The sequence below is a fragment of the Odocoileus virginianus genome, unplaced genomic scaffold (genome assembly GCF_023699985.2).
Source record: "Odocoileus virginianus isolate 20LAN1187 ecotype Illinois unplaced genomic scaffold, Ovbor_1.2 Unplaced_Contig_17, whole genome shotgun sequence".
NCBI classification, from domain to species: Eukaryota; Metazoa; Chordata; class Mammalia; order Artiodactyla; family Cervidae; genus Odocoileus; species Odocoileus virginianus.
The window spans coordinates 23,277-34,393 of NW_027224334.1; the positions used below are offsets into that span (position 1 = coordinate 23,277).

General features: G+C 41.0%; 1 protein-coding gene across 1 annotated transcript in view; it reads left to right on the forward strand.

The window, feature by feature from the left end:
• The first annotated feature begins 108 nt into the window (after positions 1-108).
• The window catches only part of TRAPPC3L (trafficking protein particle complex subunit 3L), a 64,870-nt gene continuing 53,861 nt past the window's right edge, over positions 109-11,117 (forward strand). Inside the window, exons 1-2 of the mRNA XM_020894401.2 lie at positions 109-618; positions 718-1,407. The gene's annotated coding sequence lies outside the window, so the exon portion shown is untranslated. The remainder of the gene's footprint in view (positions 619-717; positions 1,408-11,117) is intronic.

Below are 11,117 nucleotides of genomic sequence, written 5' to 3' on the forward strand. Positions count from 1 at the left end.
TCCGCGTTCGACTCGTCGGGCCTGGCCGTTGGGCTGCCTGTTCCACGCCCGCTCTGGACTTGCTGGGATGGGGGAAAAGACACCTGGTCTGGCATTTGCCACAGACACCTAAGGATTGGTTACTGGACTTTGCAGAGCCAGAACCTGAGAAGGCCCTGAGCGCCGCATCCTCGCTCTACTAGTCTGGTCTTAAGGCCAGCCTCGGGTACCCGGGAGGGACTGTCTAGCTGGAGGCGGGACGCTGGGGCTTCTCTGCACTTGGTCGCTGCGGGTCTCCAGGTTGCATCCCTGTGGCAGCGTCCAGAGAGCGGATGCCCACATCCTAGTGCTGACTAATGGCGTGTCCCAGGTGATTTCTACGTTTCTGGAACCTTCAAGTTCTCGGCATCCCACAAGACTGTAGAATCTAGTGGGCAGAGGAACAGCTCTCGTAATACATCAGGCGGGTCCAGAAAGCTCGGCCCAACTTCCGAGTAACGAGTCAGTGGACCTGCGGGAGAAAGCAAGTGAAAGTCCTGAGATCTTTTGAATTTATGAAATGAACGCGGCACGATGTAGATCTAAATATTCTGAGATCGCGTATTTCTGAACTGGGTGTAAGTTTCGATAACAGTTTTGGTAAGGATTGTCTCCGAAAAATACTCAGAACCTTTGATTTGGAAGAATGAAACTGAAGAAGTAATAGTACTTAATACATATACATCTCTTATCTTCCAGTTCATCACAGCAGTTACAAAGAGAGTTTTCAAAAAAACTGTAATCGCACAAACTAAGGAAATGGCCAAACATGGTATTTTTATGAAATGAAAGCTAAAGATACATTTATGTGTATAATAAAGGAAGATTTTTAGTTTTTTAATGCAGAAAAATACAAGAACATTAAAATTTTTTTCATATTCGTCTGTGTTTTTGTATTAACGCTTAGAGATAAAGGCTCTGAGGTTTTCTCTTGATAAAAGGATGATGTCCCATGGACCAGAAGGTATCTTGATATTTTGTTGGGACTTATTGCCTACTTGGCAACCCACTCCAGTATTCTTGCCTGGAGAATTCCATGGACAGAGGAGCCTGGCGGGCGAGAGTCCATGGGGTAGGAAAGAGACGGACGTGACTGAGCGACTGACACGCACACTACCTACTTAGCAGAAGGACATGTGAAAACGGACATATTCGCTTTGGTATTGATTCCATGTCTTCGGCATTAAGGGTTGATTAGGGTATTGTTTTAAATTTTCAAGAAAAAAATGGGAACTCTTCTGTGGATGGTAAGAATCACAGGAAATACATGAAGTAACTTTGCAAATACAAGGTGCTGCTTCTGGATATCCTCGGTTTACGGAAATCAGTGATTTATTACTGGAGAAGAAGGTTCTGTGCAAAGGGGAGCCCCAGTGCTAAGATCCTAAGGTGAGAGCCTGCTTGTTATTTTGGAAGCCAGTGTGGCTGATGCATGGTGAACTGGTGTGGGAGTTTGCGGATCATGTAGGATCATTGTAGGATTTAGATGGAAGAGGGACAAAGTCTGAAAGTGTGGAGATCAGTTAGGCCATAGCAATAATCTAAACAAAGACAATGATGATTTGGACCAAAGCTATAGGACGAAACAGATTCTGGATATATTTTGAAGGTGTCAGGATTTGATATGGGTTGTAAGAAAAGGATGAGTAAGGGGTGATATTTGGCAGGAACTGGAAAGAAGTAGTTCTTTTGACCAAAATGACAAATGAGGAAGACAGAGTGAGTTTGGCAAGGAAGTTGATAGCACCTTTAATCCATGGATCAAAGAAAAATGCCAAGTAAAAAATTTGTTAATTTCCTAAATGATAATCAAAACACAGGTTGTCAAAATAGGTGCAGTGAAGCAACCAATAAGCTTTATAATAGGAAAAGAAGGTTGGTTACAAGTTTTAATTTTGTAAATGGAGTGCCCCTTTATCTGCTTTACTTTTTTATTAACAGAAATTTTAGGAAAACATCATTTTCAAATCCGTTGTATATTTACTGTAAAAGCTTCATATTTCAGGATGCTCAAGAGTGGTTCTTTAATTTTTAATACTAAAGATAACTTCCAGTGCTAATGTAAGCAAGAGAACTCACTTCCAAATCTGTGTCACCTATTTGGGCATCATTAAGCATTTTTGGTTGATTTCTAATTTCCTTTTGACACAGAGACACTTCACAGAACACCCACCTGAAAGTGGGTGATTTTTATGAGACAGACTGGCTTTCTTTCAATGTCTCATTTTTAATTGGTAGTTAAAGATGTTACAGGATAAGTGTGTTTCAAGCTCTGCAGACAGGTAAACGATATAGTGGAGACAAGCATCATGGGATCTGAAGCCAGAAGTGGGAAGTCCAGCCTTAGCACTAACCTTTACAGGTTATATAAACTTTTAAGATCATTCGAATAACATGAAACAATGTATGTGAAAGCACACTGCAAATTATCAAATAGGTTATCAGTGTTAGTAATTAGAAATGTATAGAAATATGTATATAGTCCTCTGAAGCAGTTGTTTTTTCTCTTCTCTGTTAATCTTTACTGCTAAAGAAAAATGTCCGTGAGAGATTCATTGTATCATTTGTGTTTTTTTCTGCAAATAATGCAAACTCACAGTTGCTACTTCCTAATATTCAGTCAGTCAGTTTAGTCACTCAGTCGTGTCTGACTCTTCGCGACCCCATGAATCGCAGCACGCCAGGCCTCCCTGTCCATCACAAACTCCCGGAGGTTACTCAAACTCATGCCCATCGAGTCGGTGCCATCCAGCCATCTCATCCTCTGTCGTCCCCTTCTTGGAATTAGCAGTCTTCAAAATGTGTTTTGAAGTTTATTTTTGCTTTTCTGTGCTTATGAGTTTTTTAGGCCATCTCACTTTTCTCAGAGGTGCAGGATTGAGAATTCCCTATTTAAAGGTTAATCTTAATTCTCAACAGTTCATGTGGCTAATGTTTCATTTAGTCAGATGTTTCAAAGACTCATTACCCTCATAAGTGCAAAGACCCATATGAAATTCTGATTCTGAGAGTTCCTCTGAATGGTAGTGAATCTCCGAATCACTTCCAGCCTAACTAATCTTCCTGGCTGACTCAACATAAAGGGACCGGAGTGATCCTGTTACAATGTAAATCAGGTCATGTTACTCTTTTGCTCATGACTGCTCCCTCCCCATCTCAGATTAAAGGCCCATGTGTTGACAGTACAAGCGACTCCCTGACCATCACCTGCACCTCGCAGTTTCTCTGACCTTACCTCCTATTACTCTGCCACCTATTCTGTGCGTCAGCCTCACTAGCCTCCTTGCTGTTCCTCAGATATGCAAGGCAGGCTGTCCTCCTGAAAAGGGACTTCCTATTTGCTCTATCTGGAATGCTCTTCCTTCCAGGCCCACATGGTCAGCTCCCTCATCTCCTTGGCATCTTCTTCACATGCAACTTTTCAATGAGGCTACCTCAACCACTGTACTTAAAATTACAGCCACTATTGATTCCCTTTATCTTATTTTATTTTACTCATGACACTTTAAAATTACACTATGTGTTATGTTTATTCTATTAGAATGTAAATTCCTTAGGGTCAGTGATTTTAGATACTGTTGTACTTTATGATATAGGGTAGTCCCTGACACAGAATAGGCACTCAAAAAATACATATATTCTCTGAAGGAGTGAATCCTATGCAATGATAACATGGTATGGTTCTAAAAGCACTGGACTAGGAGTTATAAAACTATAGCCCTTCTTTACAATTAAATTACCTTATGTGCTTGGATCAGACCCATCTTTTCTGGGTCTCAGCTTCCCCATCTGTGAAATGGGACTGTTGGGCAAAAATTATCTTCCTGATGCTTTCTATGTATAAGAATCTATAATTCCTCAAGATCATGTATATACTGAAGATAGTTGTGTGAAATCAGACTTCAAAGTTAGTGGTTAACATCTCTGACCCAAGATGTCAAGGCCACAGGAGTGGTGTCTGTGGATGGAGTTGTTATATTCCTAACACCCTTGACACTAATGTTTTTGAACCAAATAACAAGATGGGGGCCTCCGTTCTGGAGAACAACGAAATAGGGACAACATGAGTTTTAAGTGGGCTGCACTTCCAACGTTACCTTGCGCATAAGAATGACGTACATTTACATCTGTACATGTTCCTTTTCTCCAGCTAGTAAGGACCATTTCAATCACTTGTTCTCTTCTTTCCTCCTTCTCTTACACTTCCTCCCTCTTCTCTCTGTCCCACACGCACATGTGCACTCACGGGTACATGCACTTTGCTTTGGATTTGAAAGGGACTGAGTGGAGAAGGAAGAGAGAAAATAAAGGAGCAAAAGAGGTGTGGGAGAAGATAGGGTTAGTGAAATGCAACATGATTTTTTAAATGTATTTAGGGAAAACAAACTTGGAGGTTAAACTGGAAAGCTAAAATTTAAGTCAGATTATGTTTTTGGCTTCCCGAAAGAATATAGTGAAGGTTGAGCCAGGGATGCCCCTAAGTTTGTGCAAGGTCCTGGGCAAACATTTCTGTGGGGTCCTTGGCTATACAGTAAGTAATGATATTAAAAGATGTATTTTAAAAATGCATGGGCTCATGCAAGGTCCAGTGGTTAACTGATGTAGAATAATAAAGAGAGACACTTACACATTAGTTTACTGTTTAATCAGTGTCCATGCACCATCCCTTCCTGCTCAGGTTGAACACCCATCTCTTCCTGTTCTTTATTGTCAAATAAACTGGTTCCATCTAATTTCATATCTCCTACAATGACTTTTTAAAACATAGCAGTGCTGTTACTATTGTCAATACCGTGGCTCTTTGTAATTTCTATGGAAACAATATAGTTCTTGCCTCTGCAATATTCTATACCATTTCGCAGGTGACATCATTACTCATTAACTCCATCATCATGGTGCTGCTCCTGAACACTGGCTTCCAATAATTTTCTTGAAGAATGTACTCTAGATGATGTCCACAAATACAATTCTTACTCAGGATATGCAGAAAAGTGTAAATGATCATTTGTTTTCCAGTCACGTTAAATTTACCATCTTCCAGAAATGGCTTGATTTCTTTGGGCCATAATCACTGCATCCCTTGCCTGGGATCTCTTTTGGAGTTGGATGCATGCCACCCTCCACACGCCACCAGCTGGGAGGACCAGACAGGAAACTGCAGCGGAGCCAGGACAACGGTCCCTTTTGCATGCAAGGAAGGAGCTGACCCACCCAGCAGAGTGCAGCGTCACCACCCTGTTAGCAGCCACAGAGAAGGGCGTCTGAGTACTTGTTACCGCCGGCCCCACCCATCCACCCAGGCGCCCACCCTCACCCACTGCGGTCAGAGGCGGGCATCTGGCGCGGTCCACCCTGAGTGGCCGCGGTGCTGCGCACCAGGAGAGGGGCCGCAGTCACGGCCAACTCAGACACTGTAGCTGGAAGCTGGCACCTCTGGTCGAAATACCCCCGGCACCCCAGGCTTGGGGAAGAGGGTCTGTGAGCGCACAGAAATAAAGAAACTGGCCCAAGCGGTTGGGCCCCAGAAAATCTCCAAGGATGAGCGCAAAACGCAGAGCTTGCTGACCACAGGCAGCACAGAACTGCATACTTACTCCATTTTATTATTCTAACTCTGCCCGTGATAACTTGGATGGTTTTTGCTTTTTGCTTTATCTTCCCTGCAGAATAAAGTCCTTTCTCACAGTACTCTTAGGATCCATTAAATCATTAATGGAGTAAAGATCTTGACATCAATAGAACTGTATGTTATAGTCTTTCTCAAAAGCTTCTTTCTCAAATTCAAGTTATCTCCAAGGGAAAGAATGGCAAGCGTGAACTTACTAGCCAACTATTTTTAATTTATGAAACTTAAATAATAAAACACCACATGGATCAGGATTATTTTTTTCCCTTCGGCATTTGTTTTCCTTCATTTCAAATGCTGGATTATATCCATAATATGTCATAGAGTATAACATATGGTTCTGTTGATGTCATTAACTGGCAAGGATACAAGACAAATGTAATTTAAATATTTTTATTTGTTTGGATTAAAACATCTATAGAAACATAAAATGTATATTCAGCTGTTCTTTCAGCACTTTAGAACACCTTTAGAATATTTTATATTTTTATATTATAGCATAAATATATTTGTTTTCCTAGAGCAGCAGTTGCCTAGGGCAGAGTATCAATGCATAAATGCTTATGCTAGAAAGTAACCTTGAAGAGGCCTTAATCCAAAGCATGTCACTCATGACAGGCTTGTGGGGTCATAAACTCCCGAAATGTACTGATATATGTGTTTGCTTCCTATCTCCACTGTAGCCAATTACCAGGAGCTTAGTAGCTTAAAACAATGCAAATGTATTATCTTACAGTTTGTAACTGTGAGAACGGTGTATATTTCTTATTATCAAACACAGGTCAGACACAGGTCTCAGTGGCTCCAATCAAGGTGTCAGCAGGACTATGTTCCTTCTAGAGGTTCTGGGAAGAATCCATTTCCTGGCCTTTCCAGCTTCTAGAAGCTGCCTGCATCTTGGCCCAGGATCCTTGACATCTTTAAACTATGGCTAATTTCTCTGACCCTTCACGACACTCCTCTTTCATCGCCACTCGGCCTTTTCTCTGACTTTGGTTCCTTCTCCTATAAGAGCCCCTGTGATTACAGTGAGTCCACCAGGATATTCCAGGATAATATCCCTGTCTCAAGATCCTTAACTGGACATCTGCGGTGTCTCTTTTGCCATGCAAAGTATAAAGTATGATTCACAAATTCTAGGGCTTAGAATGTGAACGTGTTCAGAAGGCCAACATTTAGTCTACCTCAGTACACAGTCTCTGAGGTATGTGAGCCTGTGTGGGTATGTTTGCACAGTCACTGGATATTTCCTCAAGATAACTTTTCCCAGAATGGCTCTTCAAAGGGTCTGTGACTCAGGATAGTTTAAACACTTAACTCCCACAATTTGATCAACCTCTCTATCTTTTGGAAGAGAAATTCATTCCAGAGAGATTGACTTTTATAAGACAGTATGAATGATGAGAGAGTGTGTTTTCCTTTGTTCCACTTTGACCCTTCATAACGATACCCTATCGAAAACAAATTGACAGATTATAGCAGTGTTCTGCCACTCCCAGAATGAGAAGGTGAACACCGGAGATTCCTGGGCAAGCTTGCAGTTAGTCTGTAGCTAATAAAATTAGTGTCGCTGGTTGTTGAGTAGTTCAGGTCCAAAGTGACAGTAGACAAGTCACTTTGCTAAGCAGAACACTGCCTTGAAAGTGAACCATTATATATGTAGGTGCAGTGAAAGTAGAAAGAGATAGGCAGGTAAGATAGGCATCTTATTTTTAGAACTCAGGATGTTTTAGTGATTCACAGACAGGGGAAGGAGGAGAACCTCCTGACGTCTACAAGGCCCTGGAAGGTTTGTGATATGCCTCATGTTGCTGTATTCAGTTCTTTGGAGTGCAGTGTCAGAAGTCAAGACTAGCAGGGAACTTTAGCAAAGTGCTGGACTTCTCTATCTTCATTTACCTTATCCATAAAATGGGAGAACTTATTTTATTTGGGTCAAATAAGACTGGATTCAAATTATGAACAATGATTCACAAGTTATCAAATAAAAATAATTATGTCATAAGAAAGCATTTTATTCATTTAAGAATTTACACCACTCTGAATTCCTTCACATTCTCTATGTCATTAATGTCATTTCAGCAATTCATTTTCTAATATGTGACTCTACCATTTTGCTGTAAAGAAAGATGGGGTCATTTGTTTAAATTAGCTTCATAATACCTAAATACTAAGAATTCTTTTGGGCGGTCCCAGGTGTCTCAACGGTAAAGAAAACGCCTGCAATGCAGGCGATACAGGTTTGATCCCTGGGTCGCAAAGATATCCTGGAGAAGAAAGTGGCAACCCACTCCAGTATTCTTGCCTGGGAAATCCCATGGACGGAGGACCTGGTGGGCTGTAGTCTATGGGCTCTCAACAGTCAGATACAGCTTTGTGACTAAGCAACAGCAAGAAAAGAATTCCTTTTACAGCGGCTGCTGCGGCCGCCACTGAGCTCGAGTGCAGCCATCTGTCTCTACCACGAGAGGGCAGCAGAGGAAACAAAATTGGAAAAACATTTCTGAAGTTCTAGTGAACTGAGATTAGAGTTTAATTGTGCTTGGTGGTTTGAGTTTGAGCAAGCTCCAGGATTTGGTGATGGGCAGGGAAGCCTGGCATGCTGAGGCTGAGCCCATGCTGAGTCTGTGTTGCAAAGAGGCTGACACGACTGAGCGACTGAACTGAACTGAACTGAACTGAAGAGTAATTCGGGTCAGGGACAATGAAATTTGTCTCTGAAAGTAACATCATTGCTCCTTGGTCCAGAGGTGACATTTATAACTGTGCCCCACAGCTCATGGAGCCAGTCGTGTAGCTGTCTAAGGACAGTTTGCCAACATCTACTCCTTCAGTAACCAGTGCCAAATTTTGGTAGGTTTGTTTAGAAGCTAAAATGAAAACTCTAAATCATATATTTTGAAGTAGCGAACAGCTGCTGAGTCTTGCATTTGGCAGGCCTCTGATTGGTTGTGATATTTCAAAGTTTTAAGGTTAATGTGATTTCCCGTTGTGCTACAAACAAAATGCAAAAAAACACTTTGTAAAATCACATTGTTGTTTCTTATTACAATCATCAGAGAAGGCAATGGCAACCCACTCCAGTACTCTTGCCTGGAAAATCCCATGGACGGAGGAGCCTGGTAGGCTGCAGTCCACGGGGTTGCAAAGAGTCGGACACGACTGAGCGACTTCACTTTCACTTTTCACTTTCATGCATTGGAGAAGGAAATGGCAACCCACTCCAGTGTTCTTGCCTGGAGAATCCCAGGGACGGGGAGCCTGGTGGGCTGCCATCTATGGGGTCGCACAGAGTCGGACACGACTGATGTGACTTAGCAGCAGCAGCAGCAGCATTACAATCATGTGCTAGAATTTTTTTAATGGAACTGGAGACTGAGAACAGAGAAGGAAGACAAAGATGACTAGTATAAGTATGATTCTGCAAATCAGCTTTGGAGAGCATAAATAAGCAGAGTAAAACACGTCTGAACATTGGGAGTGTATTTTGTCTCCTGGGAAGGAGGCAGCTTGGATTGTGGGAGGCAGATGTGGGAGCTGATGAAGGTAAGAAATGAGCAAGTCTGTATTTATGCCAAGCCACAGCATTTGATGTAGTATCCAAACCCACTTGGTAGCAAAATATAAGGTAATATTAGCACATAATTGATTTTAATTATATGTTTTTAAATTACATAAATCCATTAAGCATAAAGGAGAGGAAGCACAATGTTCTTAATAGAAAAGTTTTGTCCAACTGGCTATGGAACAGAAGAATATTCTGGACAAAAAAAAAAATTGGCAATTTAATTTGTTTAATTTGAAATAGATAAGATACAATAAAACTCAAGAATGTGCACTACCCTTTAAATGTTCATACAGATGCTACAAAACCCTTTGAAGCTACACAGAAAACTCCAAAATACTTACAATCCTCTGACAGAAAGTGAAAGATCATGATTAAGTGGTCCAAAAGATAAATTGTATGCAATACTCGGAAACAGCTTGATTTAGAAAGTGCTTCTAGAATTTAGTGGAAAGAAACTTTCATGGTGTCAGTATATGAACAACTATTCTTTCTGATGATATAAAGTTTTAACTTCATATACTCTGATTTTGATAACTGAAAATCTTACTAAGGAGTATTCTAATTTCTGTATATATTATTCTATCAGAGTATATTTCCTGAAAACTAATAAAATCACTCAGATCATGGTACAAAATATTAGTGTGTCCCAATACAAAGGAATTTCAAAGATTCTCAGAGCCATGGGATTTGAAGGTGGAGAAGACTGTAAAAAAAGTAGAGGTGGCCTTCCACAATGTGGTGGTGGAAGTCCTGTCTGACTCTTTGTAAACCCATGGACTGCAGCATACCAGGCTTCCCTATCCTTCACCATCTCCTGAAGCTTGCTCAAACTCATGTCCATTGAGTTGGTGATGCCATCCAACCATCTTGTCCTCTGTCATCCCCTTCTCCTCCTGCCTTCAATCTTTCCCAGCATCAGGGTCTTTTCTAATGAGTCAGCTCTTCGCATCAGGTGGCCAAAGTATTGGAGCTTCAGCATCAGTCCTTCTAATGAATATTCAGGATTGATTTCCTTTCAGGATTGACTGGTTTGATCTCCTTGCAGTCCAACGGACCCTCAAGAGTCTTCTCCAGCACCACAGTTTGAAAGCATCAATTCCATAATCACACAGCTCATTTATATCAGAGCAAACCAAGACCCTACTTCCATACTTACTTCTATTTTTTAAAGATCCCTCTTGTCATGTCATATCAGAATTGTATACAGAATTAGATAAGTGGAGTAACTTTTCTCGGCCATTTGAAAAAATCAGTACACTATGGGATCGCAAAGAGTCGGACACGACTGAGCAACTTCACACATTTTATTTAAAGTGGAATGCCAGTGAATGTCTAGAGAGGAAAGCTCAGAACCAAACTCAGTGATATTTTCCTTTCAGTAGAAACAACCTAAGCTACTAGTGCTCCAGAGGATTGTACACTTATTCGCCTGTATACATATAAACATCTTATTAGTCTTAGAAAGGACCTCAAGAATTCATTTGGTTCAGTTCCTTCCCTTCCAGCAGATAAGGTATCATTATCCCTATTTATAGATGCAACAGTTGAATTCCAGAGAGACTAACCAATTTGCCCAGGAAGTGATGGAGAGGGAGGAACAGGTCTCCTGTCCTGGCAAACTACTATACTATGTATCTCTTATTGGCTAAAAAAAAAAAAAAAAAATAGTCTTCTTAATATTCATCTTTATTGTTTCTATTAAATTTGAAAGACCCATAATTTCACACAAAATGGACTCTTCCGTGACTGTAAGATTACCAGGTAAGTGATTGCATTTTAGATGGCCAAAACCTCTGGTCTCCTTGAAAATGAATCTTGAAAGTCACCTTGACTCCTGGAAGTTGGTCCATTGTCCAGTAAGTAGCCATTATTTTGTTTAAAAGATAAAGAAAAACCCTCACTTTG